This window comes from Sminthopsis crassicaudata, chromosome 4, assembly GCF_048593235.1.
Source record: "Sminthopsis crassicaudata isolate SCR6 chromosome 4, ASM4859323v1, whole genome shotgun sequence".
Taxonomy (NCBI): Eukaryota; Metazoa; Chordata; class Mammalia; order Dasyuromorphia; family Dasyuridae; genus Sminthopsis; species Sminthopsis crassicaudata.
Genome location: NC_133620.1, coordinates 19,790,466 through 19,807,834, shown reverse-complemented (window position 1 = coordinate 19,807,834; position 17,369 = coordinate 19,790,466).

Sequence of the window (17,369 nt, the reverse complement as noted above, 5' to 3'; positions counted from 1 at the left end):
AATTCTTCCCCTCAAAGAAAATAGGGGTATTTAGCCTAGAGAAGAAGAGACTCAAGTGGAGATGATAGGTCTGTTTAAGCACGTGAAGGGTTGTCATATGGAAGATGAATTAGACTGACTGGTTTTAGTCCCTAAGGACAGAACTCAGAGGGAAGGCTAGTAATTTCAGTTTAATGTCAAGAAAAACATTTTAATTTCCCTAATAAGAGGGGTTCACTTTCCCCCTTCTCAGAGACCCTCTGGGAAAGGGTGGACAGTCATTTGTCAGGGATGTTTGATACCATTCCTTGGAGGTAGAGGTTAAAAGAGACAGCCACTGAGGTCGATCCTGACTCACAGATTCTGAGTTTTTGAGATTTCTGGGAGCTCCGTGAGGGCAGAATAAAATTCACCCTTAAGGCCTGGCACAGTGCTCTCTGCTGTGTGTATGCTTTGAACCAACTGGGTCTTTATCCCAGCAAGTGGAAAGGAAATGGAAACTGAGTGGATGCCCATCAAGTGGGGAATGGCTGAATAAGTTCTGGGACATGAATGTTATGGAATATTATTGTTCTGTAAGAAATAAACAGCGGGATGAGTTCAGAGAGGCCTGGAGAGACCTACATGAACTGATGCTGAGGGAAGTGAGCAGAAGCGAAAGGACATTGTTACTATAACAACAAGATTATATTATGATCTACAATAAGGTAATCCAACAGACTTGTGATAGAAAGTGTCATCTGCATCCAGAAAGAGAACGATGGAGACCGAATGTGGAACAAAGCATAGTATTTTCACCTTTTGTTATTGTTTGTTTCCTTTTTTCCCCCTTTCTCTTGTTTTTTTTTACCCCTTTTGATCTGATTTTTCTTGTGCAATATGACAAATATGGAAATGTGTTTAGAAGAAAAAATGAATGTTGAAAATCATCTCTACATATAATTGGAAAAATTATAATATTAAATATAATTATAATTATAATTATACATAATATAATATTAAAATAATTTTTTAAGTTAGTTGGGATCTTTAAGATCTAGTCCACATGATCTGATCTGACCCTCATGTCAATTTGTAATGGAGATAGGTAGATTCATCATTATCCCATTTTACAAATAGAGAATCTGAGATTTAGAGAGGTGCTAAGTGACACTATAAGCTTGTCAGAAACAGAGTCAAGATTTGAACTCAGGTCTTCTGACTCCAGTATGTCTCCTTGCTTCGCTTAGTATGTGTATGTACAAGTTTTCTTTAAGGGGTGAGGAGAAAAAAAAATCTGTTTTCCTTTGGACGGCCAAGTTGTCTTTCCTTCGCACCTACTATGCCAAGGGGGCCTCATAAACTTCAAATAATAACAATAGTGCTATCCCAGAGGGGAGAAGTTAGTCATAAAAAGCCATTTTATGGAAGCTTCTCTGTAGAGGCTGGTAGGTGGCTGGAAGTGGTCAGAACATCCATAAATATCAGATTCCAGAGGAAAACACTTGGGTGGTGGGGAAAGGTGCCCAGCTATTGACGACCACCCATGGTGGACCTTCTCCAATCCAATGGTAACTCAAAGTAAAGGATCTTTCTCTCTGGTGGACCTGACTTATTATTTTAATTATTTAATAAAATTAATAATTTGAATTATTATATCTGAATTATTTCAGACCCGAAATAAATGTTCCATGTAATGGCCAAGCAGGACAGCCCCTTAAGAGAGGATGCTGCCATGTGGCAGTGAAGTATAATGGAGAGAGGTGAGACTTGGAGTCAGCATCAGGGAGAATCATGGGATCATCAGATAATCACAGAGATTAACTAGATGAACCTTTCTCTCCTCCCCCATTTTTCTGAGGAGGAAATTAGGATCCAAAGTCAAACATGAGGTCATTGGCAAACCTAGAACATAAAACAAAAACAATTCATAGCACCAGAACATAGAATGTCAACATAGAGTGCAGGGGACTAGAACATAGAATGTTAAGAAATTCAATATTACGCTATAGGACCATGAATGTCAAAATGTATAATCTAGAATGTTATGATGCCTCATAAAATAAATAAAAAATAAATATTTTAACATCATCATAACATAAATAAAAAATAAATATTTTTAACAAAGAATGTCAAGATATAGCACCCTGAATGTGAAAGTCTAGAACCCTAAAATGATATAGAACTTAAAATATTTGAAAATAGAATGTTAATAGAACCTAGAATGTTAAGATATAAAGCCTTGAATATTAAAATGTAGAACCCTAGAAGGTTCGAATGAATCATACTCTGATATAGATATAAGTTTAAACAAGAATTGTTAAGAAGGAACAGAGACTATTCAAATGCAAAAGTTTCTGAGTCACAAGGTTCTCTAATCTCTTCTTTTGACAGATGAGGAAATTTGAAGCTCCAGAGCACCTGAATGATTCACCGAGATCACATAGTTCATTACTAACTCCGTGCCCTCCATTGCTTTCCCTAGGCAAGCAACAGTTGATTTAGAACAAATAAAGAAATGTTTGTAAAACTTTTTGTAAACCTTAGAGAGCTATGTAACCATCAGTTAGTATTATTATTAATAATAATAATTACCATTGTACATATTTATTATCTTAATATTTCACAACCTAAATGTTCTCTAAGAAAAGAAAATGGAAATTTATTTGCTTTTTTCCATTTAAAGATAAATAAACTTGGGAATAGAGTGAAAGCATTTTCAGAAATATCCACAGGGTTTCCAATGGCATCTATCAAGTGAGATGTTACTAATGAAAATAGCTTATATTTTTACATAGGCCTTTATGACCTCCTGCTTACTCATTTTGTGTCCCAGGGCAAGTGATTTCACTTTTCTGGACCTCATTTGGGCTAAATAGCCTCCAAATTCTCTCCTAGCTTTAATTATATGAAAATAGATAATAGGAGAATCTAAAGAGTATCATACTGAATCTCTACACATTGGACTTGATGTCAGGAAGGTTTGTTTCAGATTTGGCCCCTGCTGTTTGCTAAGCAGCACAGTGATATCCTTTTTATCTCTCTTGAGTCTCAATTTATTCATATGGAAATAAGGATACAAATCTCTGAAGAATTTACTCCACCACCAGATTGCTGTAGGACTCAAGATGAGCAAAATTATACAAGATGCTTTGAAAATATTAATGTTTTATATAAAAGCGACTACTTTTTCTGATATTTACAAAATTGAAGTGATTCCTAGAGCATTGAGAAGTATAGCAATACACAGTCTATATGTGTGAGAAGCAGGATTTAAAGGCTGGATCAGTTTTCAATTCACAATGGCATGTAGAATAAAGTAACTAATACGTGAAAAAAAAAAAAAGTGACTATTCTTAAAAGTGAGATTTAATTATTTGAATAGCATACAGGTATACAGGTAAAGGCTTGCCCCGTTCAGATTTCAACAAACTTGCTGGTGCTAAGGCATAAGTTACAGAGACAATGACACATAAAGACAAATATGCTTGGAACACATTTACAACCTTTTTTTCAGATTTGAGTGAATTGTGTTCACATTATAAAAGATATTATGGAGGGGCGTGAATTGTTTCTGTTTCCTTTACCTAGAATGGATAGGTTAACTGGAGACTTTTGGAATTGTTTTTAACTAAGTAATCCCAAACCTTAGAATTATTTGGGGATTATTGAGCAAATAGCCATTGTCTGAATATGTTCCAATGTGCTGGGATAAAGATTTGGCAAATATATTAAATGATTACCATAAGTTAGGATGAGGTCTTTCACTAAAAACAACTGAATTAGAAACAGTTATCAAAAAGAAAGACTAAACTTTAAAAACAGTTATTAAATATATTGGATTCCACATATAGTTTTACCATGTTTAACATATATTGGACTACTTGCCATCTGGGGGAGGGAGGGAAAATTGGTACACAAGGTTTTTCAAGGGTTAATGTTAAAGAATTGACCATGTATGTGTTTTGAAAAATAAAAAGTTTTAATAAAAAAAGAAAAGCTTACCACTTTAAGAAAGAAAGAAAGAGAGAGAAAGAGAGAGAGAGAGAGAGAGAGAGAGAGAGAGAGAGAGAGAGAAAAGGAAAGAAAGAAAGAAAGAAAGAAAAAGAAAGAAAGAAAGAAAGAAAGAAAGAAAGAAAGAAAGAAAGAAAGAAAGAAAGAAAGAAAGAAAGAAAGAAAGAAAGAAAGAAAGAAAGAAAGAAAGAAAGAAAGAAAGAAAGAAAGAAAGAAAGAAAGAAAGAAAGAAAGAAAGAAAGAAAGAAAGAAAGAAAGAAAGAAAGAAAGAAAAGAAAGAATTACTAAAAGGAAAGACTAAACCTCAATTTGCCTTTCTTCTTCCTAGGAAGTGGCAGAGCTCAGAGTTGAAGGGAGCATTATCAGAGACTTCTCCCAGTCCCAGGCTAAGGGTCTCCACTCTCTGAAATGGCTCAGCAGTAAATAGCCGGCCTTGAGTTAGGAACCTGAATGGGAGGCCGTAGATAAGGAAGCCATGTCAAGGAATCCAGCCTGGAAGCTGTGAGTCCACCTGGGCAAACCACCTGGGAGAATCTCATCCAGTTTCTGAGGAGTCAGCCATTTACTTTAAGCTTGAGCCCACTCTCCCCATAAATACCCTTCCTTTTTCTGGGACATTGCCTTCTGCACTGGGAAGGGAAGAGGAGGATGCAAGTATTGCTCTTACTTTGTATTTGAATAAATGCCTTTGCTAAAAGTTAACTGAATCTTACGGCTGATTATTAATGGGAAGCACACTGGTGGGGGCTTGTAAGCTTTAGCTCTGAGATGCGGTGCCCCCTTGAGCTCTGAGAATAGCCATCCCTCTGGGGACCCAGGACTTAGGGGACATCTGTGCTCCACCGTGGAGGCAAACCTGACCCCCCAGGTCCTAACTTTCAGGCCAGCTCGGGCCAGTGGCCTGCGGTTCTCTCTCCCCGTTGGCTTGTCTCTGGAGGGCATTGTAGGACTGGTTTTCCAGTAGTTGTGGATGTTTTTAAGCACTCACCAGAGGAAAATCGCCTCACAGCAGCGGGCACAGAAAAATATAGGAAAGCCCCGGAAATTTGGCGTATTTTCTCTGGCAAACACCCCAGAGCATCCTTTCATTGCTCAGCAGTTCCCTCCTCCCTCTCCCGAGAGAGCAGGGTGTTTTCCAAATTGCAGGGTACGGTTGCTGTTGGCTCTCTGGAGATGTTAGCTCTTTGGTAAAACCAGACCAGGCCCTCATTAGAAAGCCTCAAACCAGGCTGGGGACGGGCCCCGTTCCAACCTGGACCCAACCAGCCCAGCCTTTGACTTGGGTCTGAACTTTTCACCCCCAATCAATTCAGAACCAAATTATTTAAAAAAAGATCTTGCTTTGTCTGACCTTGACAATAAAGAATAAAGAGCCATCTCTCTTGCTGGAACAATCTGTCATTTTAAAACTGCTTGATTCATGACAAAAATGATCTAAGAATCATATCAGGGACTCAGGGCTAGCAGGGATCCAAGGTCATCAAATATTAGAGCAGAGAAATACATAGAGTATCAGCATTGGATTGGACCATAAAATATAGAATATTAGAGCAGGAGGGAGCTTGTAATAATAATTATCATTTTAATGGCACTTAAGAATTGGCGAAGCACTTTTCTCTGGTCATCTTATTTTATCCTTATTTCAACATGGAGAGATAGACACTATCCCTATTCCCATTTTACTGATATGAAAACTGAGACAAATAGAAGTCACCTCGGCTCACACCATGTTTTGTGACAGAGCTAGGCCTAGAAGCCAGATCTCTTGGCTCCTAAAATGACTAAGGTTCTTTCCACCTCCAGATGTCTTAGAAAATAATTTTATGGTATTTTTAGTGTCTTCTGAATTAAGCCTATTGGGTCATTCAATCATGTTTTTGTTACAATAATATTATTAAGCATTTAATCAATTGATATTTGTTAAATCCCTAAAATGGGCCAAACACTGTGGAAGAAATTATTTTTTTAACAAGCACTTTCTAAAACATTAGAATTTAAGAGGATTCTGGGAATATGGCAGAGTAAGTTGGTAAATTTCAAGCTCTCCCAATTTCCCCACAAATAGAACAAATTTGCACCTCAAAGCGAATATAGACTGGTGAAAAATCAAGACTTGGAGCAGAACAGGGGTCCTCTGATATAACTAGAGAAGATCTGAAGAAAGACCCCAGGCTGGAAATTTTCCTGTCTGAAGAGCAGACACTTGTGGGCTAGCTCCCGAGAAACTTCAAGTGGGGAGCCCTGCACCCCAGGGGGTGACTGGAGCCTCAGCAGGAACCACAGACTTTCACCTCCAGGACTGTTTGTGGAGTGGATGGAATGAGTGACTCTGGGCTGATTGGGAACCCCAGCCCACCTGAGCTGCTGAGACATGGCTCTGGGAGAGAAGGAACTGTTGGCTGTGGGTGCTTGTAAGGTGCTCTTGAGTTTGGAGTTCCTGGTCAGAGTGAGAGCTGAAAGGAAGCTTGAGGCACTATCCCCCCATGTAGAAGTGCTTACATTAACAGCTCTTGTTAAAAACAATGAACCAAAAAAAAAAGAAAGAACCCCACCATCGAAACATATTGTGGGAACAAGGAAGACCAGGGTTCATCTTCAGTGGCAAACACTGAAGTAAAAAAGCTTCTACTTCAAAGAATAACGTGAAATGGCTCCTGCCTGAAGAAAATTCATAGAAGAACTTTAAAAATAATCTAAAAATCAAATGAGAGATGTTGAAAAACTAAAAAAAGAAAAAAAAAGCTTAACAACCTATCAAGAAAAACAAGATTATGAAAAACTTGAAAAGTTGGTACAGAATCTCAAAGATGAAAATAATTCTTTGAAAAGTAGAATTGAGCAAGGGGAAGCCAGTGAAGCTATGAGAGACCAAGAAATAACAAACCAGATTACAAAGAATGAGAAAATAGAAAAGAATGTGAAACATAAGAAAAATGACAGATCGGGAGAGTAGATCAAGAAGAGAAAATATAAGAATAATTGGACTGCCAGAAAGTGGCGACCAAAAGGAGAACCTTGACACAATAATTCAGGAAATAATCCAAGAAAATTGTCTTAAAGTGATAGAACATAACTAAAAAATAGAAATAGAAAAAATCCACCAGTCACCACCTCAAAGAGATCCCTTGTGGAAACCACACAGGAATATTATCACCACATTTCAAAACCTCCGGATCAAAGAGTAAATTTCACAAGAAACAAGGAAAAAAACAACTCAAATATGCTGGAGTTTCAAATGCTGGAGTACAAGACTTGTACAAGTCTTACCAGCAGCAACAATAAAAAACTGCAGGTCCTAGAATCATATTACCAACAATCAGAGGAACTAGGCCTGCAGCCAAAAGCATATCCAGAAAAATTATCTATAATTTTGAATGAGAAAAAATGGACCTTCTCCGAACTTAGAGATTTTCAGACAAATCTATCTGATTTCTATCAACCAAATCTGAACGTAACAGAAAATTTAACATGTAAGAGCCAATATGAATGATCAGTTTTAAGGAACATAACATAAACTGTTTAAACGGCAAATTGTTTATGTTTTTTTTTTTTTTTTTAAACACGGGAAATGTATACTATATAATTAAGGCTCACATCAGCAATAGGGTAACTCAAAAGAAAAACTGAAGAATTAAGGTAAAAATAGTAATCAGATTATACAAACGAGGTGCAGAGGAACAATAGTCACAGAGGCATTAAACGGGGAAGGGGGGCAGGTAGTTCTGAAAACCTACTCACATCGGGAATGGGTTCAATGGGCAACATTACATATATACCACCCTCCAAAATCTATAAAGAAATGGGCAGATGGGGAAGCAAAAGATGTGGGAAGAAGACAAGGGAGGTATCCTTGGATGGGGGAGGGGATCAATTCATAGTAAGACAAGTTATGGAGCAGATTTTAATGAAAGAAGCATTAGGGACAGGAAAGACACGTGTGTATGTGGGTGTGTTTGTGTATGTATATATATATATATATATATCTATGTATGTATACACAAATATACTTTTTCTTAACTGTAGCCTGGGGGGATGAAAGGGGGAAAAGGAATAAAGTAAATAAGGTGCTTGCAGATAACTAAAGAACAATTTAAAGAAAAAGTTGATATTCATGAATAGAATTTCTTACATATATATGTGTGTGTGTATATACATATATATATATATATATATATATATATATGTATGTATGTATGTATGTATATTCTTGATCTGGTAATTTGTTGTTATATATTTTGAATTCTCCCAGATGTTCTGCTGCACACATGATAATGTTTTGTTTTGTTTTGTATTCCTTTTCTGTTTTTTTTTTCCTTACTCTGTTTTTCAAATAAAATAAATTTTATAAAAAGATTAGAATTTGAATACCAATAACTGCTTGTATTGATACAGCAATTGTGGGTAACGCTGCATACCGCATACATGACACCAGACAAACATTTCCTACACATGTACTCCATTACAGCCCCCTAGTCTGAGGGCTGTATTAGCGCCATTTTATAGATGAGTTTCAGAGAGTTGAATTGAGCTGTCCAGAGTCACACAGTCATAGGGAGGGATTCCAATTTAAATCTGACCCCATTTCCCTTTTTTTTTTTTTTTTAAACCACCTTGCACTTCCTGGGCTCACATTTTTTATCAAGTGCCCCCCGTAAGGACCACAGAGAAGCAGGCTTTAGGGGGGCTTTTTGCCCGCCCACTCCCCAAGAAGTTCATCACCTACAACGGACCACCCATACAACTTTGGAGCTCTGACTAGTGTAACAGCTTCTTATCTAGTGAAACACGACCTAGTGAACTCATGACCAAAAAACCCCCAAATCTAAGAATTATATCGTGACTCAAGAGCAGAGGGGACCTCGAGTCATCGATATTCAAGCTGAGAAGCACATAGAATATCAGTGTTGGACTGGACCATAAAATATAGAGGATTAGAGCCGGGAGGGACCCTATAATAATAATTAGCCTTTTTGTGGCACTTTACAGATAAAGAAACTGAGTCCTGTTAATCTGTGTATAAATATCCCAGTCACCTCTTCACGCCTATCTTCCTCCTCCCTTTTAACTCCAATATTAATAACAATAATGGCCATCATTCACATAGCAATTAAAGGCTTTCAAAGCGCTTTCCATACCTCTCACTGTACCCCCACAATGACTCTGGGAGGGAGATACTCTTATTCTCCCCGTGTCATATATGAGGTAACTGAAGCTCTTGCTCATGGGCTCAGGACTTGCTCATGGTCACGTCGCTCCGTGATCCCAAGTCTACACTGATTCTACAGGCTGCCTGGGACTGAAAAGGACATTGCAGCCTTAGAATTAGCCTCAGAGCCCATCCATCGCTGCCATGATGGACCCTTTTCTATCTAGGTCTCAGTTCAGTGAAATGAAGGGTTGGGGTGGACAAGAGATGCTCCAAGTCCCAGGTCAAGCCTTCCTTCTTCCTTTGCATGACTTAGCTGAAGTCATCTCAATTACGTTGTGTTGATTGGATGGGACATTTTCTAAACACCCCCCACCATAATTCCTACTTTTAATTCCAAACACAATCTCCTTTTCTCCTTCTTTACTCTTGTTTTCTCTCTGTAACATCTATTCTCTGTCTCCTCCGAATTCATAGAATTTAAAGCCGTAATGCTCTTTAAGAGGCCACCGATTTTATGCCTTTAATTATAGATAAGGAAACTGAGTTACATGTTGTGATTAAAGTCAGGAAAATAAAAAGTGAAACACCAAGATTTGAATCCAGATCTGATCCCTTAGAGCTGGAAGAGCCTTCAGGGGTCATCTGGTACCATCCTCTCATTTTACAGAAGAGGATTTCATTTTACTTGCCCATGGTGACATGTAAGCATTGCAAGTGGGCTTTAAATCTGGCTCTGGCCCTCCACCATGCTGTGTTTGTGCAGCACCATCCTATATCCTGCACCAAGATAAGACCCCTTCTTCCCTCATCCTTGAGGTCAGGTCCTCCTACTTCCAGGTCGTTAATTCAATTCTCTGCTTCTCCTTCATCAGGTTGCTGGCTAGAATATCCAGCCTGGACCACGTCCACTCAGAGAGTGGGACAAACTGACAATAGGAAAAAGTAACCACCCATCCCACAATGGCGAGCAGGACGTTTGGCTTCCATGGCTGCTGACCATTGACCATCCAGAGATGTAATGGGGCTTTTAAGGGACTTCTGGGGTCCCCTTAATGGTTATATTGCCCAAGGTGAGTGGGATGGTTTCAGTCCTCATGCTTATGGGACTTCTGGGGTCCCCTTGATGGTTATGCTGCCCAAGGTGAGTTTAGATGGTTTTAAACCTCATGCTTATGGGACTTCTGGGGTCCCCTTAATTGTTATATTGCCCAAGGTGAGTGGGATGGTTTCGGTCCTCATGCTTATGGGACTTCTGGGGTCCCCTTAATTGTTATATTGCCCAAGGTGAGTGGGATGGTTTCGGTCCTCATGCTTATGGGACTTTTGGGGTCCCCTTGATGGTTATGCTGTCCAAGGTGAGTGGGATGGTTTCGGTCCTTATATGTATGACCCCATTGCTTCACATGGGGTAGTAGGGGCTTAATAACTGAGGGCATGGCTCTGACCCCCGGCCCTGCGGCTCTCCAATCTGTGTCATTGGCCAAGTGTCTAATTTCCTCCATTTTACAACACAGGGGTTGGTAGAAGACTCCTTCTGTCTCAAAATCTGAGCACAATCTTTGGCAGGGCTTCCAAAGCTGGGAAGGGCTTCCCTCTCACACTCACCATTTGCAGTAGATTACTGGGAGTTTGAGGGCTCTCCCGGTTCCAAACTGCTCCTCTGAAAATTCCGCAGAGGGGAAGGACAGACTGAGCACGTTTCCTTATCCAGGTACTTATGTCTCTTCCTGCTGGAGTGGAAGCTCCTTGAGGGAGGGACCTTTATGATCTTAGACTTTGGTTCTTCCCTTCTCAGACTTAAAGATGAAAGAGACTTTAATGGTCCTTTACCTCTAACTGGGAGAGTTTGTAACAAGTGTGATGGGGAGTTTCCATTGCCATTTCCGTTGGGCAGCTCGGGCACAGAGTGCCAGACCCGGAGTCATCTTCTTGAATTCACTTACTAGTTGTGTGATTCCGGGCAAGTCATCTAACCCTGTTTGCCTCAGTTTCTCCATCTGTCCAATGAGCTGGAGAAGGAAATGGCAAGGTACTCCCCCCCCCCCCAAGAGGTCATGAAAAGTCAGACAGGACTTAACAACAAAAGGGGAAAGGGCAGAAGGAGCAGAGTGGGGGCTTCTGGGGTTGCCCAAAGATCACAGGCCAGAGTGCTCCCATAAGGAGCACTCTTCAGGAGCAGAAGCAGAGCTGGAAGACCGAATGCTAATGCACAGCTGTGCCAGTCTCGGTCCGGGCAGAGATCTACACGTGCATTTCTCCTCTGTTTCAAATCAAATCAATAATTATCCACTGCTGAGGGAGAATTCAAGAAAGGGAGATTTTATCTGGCTCCTCCATCCAATTGAGCTGTGACCGGATCACAGGAAGGGCCATTTCAGCCAGAGGGGAGGACAATGGGACTCACCGAGCAGGAGCCATTTGTTAAATAACTTTTTCTTCTCTTTGGAAACTTTCTCAGTTTCCTCTTCTGAAAAAGGGGGCAATGGACTGGGCGTCTCGGGTTCTCACCTTCTGTGTCCCGGATCCATCTACCTTTAATTGCCATCCATGTTCCAGCTTCCTCAGGTTCAAATACATTGAATTCACACACCGGGTTCTGCAGTTCTAGATTCTAAGATCCCTTTCAGACCCAACTTTCTGTCTCTTCTCCGAGGGCCTTGCAGGGCTGGACCTTGTGTTCTAACATTCTCTGCCTGAGGTCCCGTCAGAAGGTCAGTGTTCTCAGTTCTTATGGTGGGTCCTCAGGCTTTTCCCAGCGCCGCAACCCGAGTTTCTGGGAGTCTAACCCACTCTTCCTGAGAGAAAGCTGCTAAGAAATTCAGCTCGCTCCTCCCTCCCCCGGGCCCCAACAAAGCGCCGCAGAAAGTGGTAGTGTTTAACAGCCCCATCCTCGAGCATTCGAAGCCGGAGGATGAACGGCCGGGGTGTTCTCTCATTGGCCCAGAGACCCTTGGGAAAAACCTTCTCACCTCAAGGCGGCCTTCCCCCCCCCCCATATCTCTGCCTCTCTCTCTGTGTCTCTTCTCTCTCTGTCACTGTTTCTGTCTCTCTGTCTCTCTCTGAATCTCTCTCTCTTTTCATTTTTCTCTGTCTCTGTCTCTCTTCTTGTCTCTGTCTCTCTCTTTGTCTCTCTGAGTCTCTCTCTCTTTTCATTTTTCTCTGTCTCTGTCTCTCTCTTTGTCTCTCTGAGTCTCTCTCTCTTTTCATTTTTCTCTGTCTCTGTCTCTCTTTTTGTCTGTCTCTCTCTTTGTCTCTCTGCCTCTGAGTCTTTCTCTTTTCATTTTTCTCTGTCTCTGTCTCTCTTTTTGTCTGTCTCTCTCTGAATCTCTTTATGTCTCTCTATTCATTTCTTTCTCTGTCTCTGTCTCTCTTCTTGTCTCTGTCTCTCTCTCTGTCTCTCTGAGTCTCTTTCTCTCTCTTTTCATTTATTTCTCTCAGTCTCTCTCCTTGTCTCTCTGTCTCTCTGAATCTCTCTCTCTTTTCATTTCTTTCTGTCTTTGTCTCTCTTTTTGTCTTTGTCTCTCTGTCTCTCTCTGAATCTCTCTCTTCATTTCTTTCTCTGTCTCTCTGTCTCTGAGTCTCTTTCTCTTTTCTATCTCTGTCTCTGTCTGTCTCTCTCAGAGTCTCTTTCTGTCTCTCACTTTTCATTTCTTTCTGTCTTTGTCTCTATTTCTTTCTCAGTCTCCCTTTCTCCCTTCATTTCCGTAGCTTTCTCCATCTTTCTCCCTCCCACCGCTCCCCCCCCCCCCTTTTAAGAAAGCAGCCTGCCTCGGCCCCCGACACTCTCACGGACCAGTGCTCGGCTACAACAGTCGAGTAAAGTGGAGGCAAGAGAGGGGAGTGAAAGGCGAGCTGCCGGGCGCAGAAACCCGGAGCATTTTTGTGGAGGGGCAGCGGAGGCTGGGGAGAAACGAGGCCATTTACATTTGGGGCCGGGCCTGGCGCTGGGCCCGAGTCCAAGGACTTCAAAGGTTCCCGCCCCAGGCAGCTGAATTATTTTTCAAAACAGGAGGGTCAGAGGGAGGGGATCAGAGACTGAAAGTTCTTCTTCTTATTATGATTACAACTTTCCACCTGGCCAGAACACAGGACAGGGAGGCCGTGGGAGGGTTTCTCCAGTGGCCCCAGAGTTGCCTTTCAGTTGCTGAATTTTGTTTTATCCAAAGAGAAATTGAGGCCCCTGTGCCCTGGGCTGGCCCACGAGGAGCCCCAGCCCCAGCAGAAGGAAAGGGACTTCCCTGGGCTGGGTCTCCCCCATCTGGCCTGGGCTCCAAGAGCCAGGCTCCAGCCACAAGAAAGCCCCTTTCCCTTGACTGTGACCTTCAGGAAGAAGGAGATGGCCCTGGGGCCTACGGTCCCCCCCACCCCATTCACCCCTGTAGCTGAGCTCATTTGTGCCCAGGAGCCAATGCCGGTCATAAAGATCACAGAACCACGGTCCGTCTGAGCTGGAAGGACCCCCGGACAGAGATCTGGGACAGTCCAGAATGAAAAAGGAAAAAACTCCTAAAAAACTCCAGGATACGGAGAACATGGAATCCATGAAAGGGATACAAGAGGACAATTTCTAGGAGTGGGAAAACCACCAAGTAGAGCACAGAATAAGAATAAGATATAATATGAAAATAAAGTATGAGCTAAAAAAGAAATAAAAATGATAAAAACAAATAATAAAAATAAAATAAGAACTAAAAAAGAAATAAAAATGATAAAAACAAATAATAAAAATAAAATAAGAACTAAAAAGAAATAAAAATGATAAAAACAAATAATAAAAATAAAATAAGAACTAAAAAGAAATAAAAATGATAAAAACAAATAATAAAAATAAAATAAGAACTAAAAAAGAAATAAAAATAATAAAATAAATAATAAAAATAAAATAAGAGCTAAAAAAGAAATAAAAATAACATAAGAACTAAAAAGAAATAAAAATGATAAAAACAAATAATAAAAATAAAATAAGAACTAAAAAAGAAATAAAAATAATAAAATAAATAATAAAAATAAAATAAGAGCTAAAAAAGAAATAAAAATAACATAAGAACTAAAAGAGAAATAAAAATGATAAAAACAAATAAGAAAAATAAAATAAGAACTAAAAAAGAAATAAAAATAATAAAATAAATAATAAAAACAAAATAAGAGCTAAATAAAAAAGAACCTTGGAATAGAGAAAGTTAGAGTATGTTTCAATGGAAATGAATGTAGAAAGTTAGAACAGGGGATGTCAGGGCTGGAGAGGTCTGAGAACAGGGAATGTCAGAGCTGGGAGGGAGCTTAGAACAGGGAAGGTCAGGTCTGGAAAGGGCCTGAGAATGTCAGGACTAGCAGGGACCCTAAAACAGGGATGTCAGGAGGAGGGAAAGAGAAAATTAGAACATATTATGATAGACCTGAGCACAGAACATTTAAAACAAAAAAACTTAGAAATAGAAAGTAAGGGCTGAAAGGACCTTCAGGGAGAAAGCTCCAAAGCAGCGTCATGACTGTCTGGGGGCACACAGACTAGATCACAGGATCAAGGATCTCTGGGGGGAACCTTAGATACCATCTAGTCCAACTCTCCCATCTTAGAAAGAAGGAAATTGAGTCCAGAGGTGACGTGCTTGGCCAAAGAGCTGGCTCTGACTATAAAACCAGGGATTTTTCTACTTACATTCTGACTTTATTTTATAGAGGAAAAAAAAAATTGAGGGCTACAGGGTCATACACAGAATGGTAGAGTTTGGGGGAAATCCATTAAACTCAATTCCTGGCCCAATAAATGAATGAATTACCTTTCCAATGTTCCAGAAAGTTGTAGACACTGAAGCCCTCTTTGAGGATCTCTAGTTAAGTGAAAGCTCATTATTGAACTTTTCATCCATTTTCTTGTTCACCAGGGCTGATGAAAGTTGGCTGGTGTCCCCCTCACCTCACTCCACCCGATTGGACTCAGAATCTGCCTTCCCCTAATTTTCGCTTCTGGGCTTTGTTCTGCCCTTGGGCCCACACAATATGAGAGCTCTCTTAAAGAAGATCCCAACTCCTCTAAAGTGCTGTCTAAATAAAGGGAATGGGAAATCAGGATCATTATCTGGCTATGTCTGAACAACTGTCCTGTGGCAGACAAGTTGCTGGCCAGTGACTGAAGAAGGCAGCAGGTGGACAAGAAAGAAAAGGTTCAGGCCGAGGAGAGAGAGAGAGAGAGAGAGAGAGAGAGAGAGAGAGAGAGAGAGAGAGAGAGAGAGAGAGAGAGAGAGAGGGGGGGGGGGGGGGGGAGAGAGAGAGAGAGAGAAAGGGAGAGGAGAGAGAGAGAGGCAGAGAAGAGAGACAGAGAGAGAGAAGATGAGAGCAGAGGAAAGTTGAGGAGAGGGAGGAAGGGAGAGAGGGAGGGAGGAAGAGAGAGAGAGATGGAAAAATAGATGGGTGGATATATAGGTAGCAGACAGACCGACAGATGGACAGGCAGACAGATTGATGGATAGATAGATGGGAATGTAGGTAGACAGACAGATGGTTCTGGAAATAGCTACATCTTTTCTCCCTGTTTTACAGGTAGTTTAAGTTACTTGACCAGGTTCTATAGTTCCACTCTCAAGGCCATAAGAAAGGGATGGAATGTCCATTCCAATAGAAATTGCTTGAGGGCAGACTCTGTTAAAATTTTATATTTGGATCCCTAGCATTTAGCACAGTTCTTGGCACTTAGGGAGTCCTTAATTAATGCTTGGTTATTGAATCTAAAAGAAATAGTTTTGAAATATTGTTTTTATATCATTTTTATTTCCAAATCAACTTTTTAAAATTTATTTTTATTTTTATTTTATTTTTTTGTCCCCAGAGAGCTATATTTATAACAAGGGAAAAGAGAGAGGGGAAAAAAAAAAAAAATCATGAAAAACCAACCTATTCATCGACCACGCTCGACAATTCACTCCGGGATGGCAATGGACCGCCATTCTCGTGCTAAAGCAGGCTGTGCCCTGTGACCCAGGAGAAGCAGAAGACTCCTTTGGCCCCAGCTTAAAGAAGTGACCTCAGATGTACTTGGACAGCTACAAGAGCCCTAGGGGAAATGGAGAAACCCTTCCTTTTACCCAAACTTAGAGTGTTTGTGAGAAGTTAAATAATTTGCCTAAAACCAGTCAGAACTGTTGAAATCTCACTGAATCATAGATTTAGAGATGGAAGGTGCTTTCAAGGCCTTCTAGCTTTTACATTTTACTAAACTGAGGGTCCAATACTAATACTAGATAGCATTCATAGAATATTTTATCATTTGCAAGGTAAGTTGCAAATATTATTTCATTTAATTCTCACAAAGGTCCTGAGAAGTTGTGGCTCTTATAATCCCCATTTTGCAGATGAGGAAACTGAGGTAGATATACATACATACATATATATATATATATATATATATATGTATATACATATATGTAATTTTTTAAGTGACCCGATTAAAGGGACAGACATTAAGTGTCAGGAGCCAGATTTAGACATAGGTCTAAATATGTGAGATAATAGAGCTGGTAAATGGAGTCAGAATTTGAATCCAGGTTTCTTTCCAATTCTGTGTCTCAATTCCAGCCTCATTTCTCATCGGAGACTTCTTGGACTCCAGGAAGCTCTTTCTTGGGAAAAGCTGTTCATCCTTCAAGACCTCACCGATCTTGGATCTCCTCATCACCCTCTGTCCCTCGGAGGGGAGGGCGGGGCTATGAACTCCCAAACCTGCAGATAAGGAGGGAGCTCGGCTCTGAAACCTGCTCATGTCTCCCCAGCAGCACTGCTTTAGGGCTCCCCTGACCTCCCAAAGCCATGGTGGGTACCTCCTTACCCCCTTCACACTGCACAGCTCCCTTTTGGGTGTTGTGTCCCCCTTCAGAGTATAAGATCCTTGAGGGCAACTCATTTTTAAGAATTTTGTATTTGTATCCCAAGAGATGAGCATCCTAAATTGGTACATAATGAATATTTTGACTATTTTTTACTATTGACCTTGACCTTTCCCTCCCTTCTGGACTGAGATTTTCCCGCATTTATTTGATAAATGAGCTAAGAGGTTGAAAGATTTTGGATTTGGCTCCAAAAAACCTTCATTCACATCCAAGTTCTGTCACTTCATGGGGGTCTAGCTGTAAAACTGGGGCTGAAATAGGTAACCATGGAGTTCCCTAAATCTGTGAACTTGCTCTTGAAAACTATGGCCAGATGAGATAAATGCAAAACCCGTAATTATTTAGTCCCATGTCTAAATTGGAGA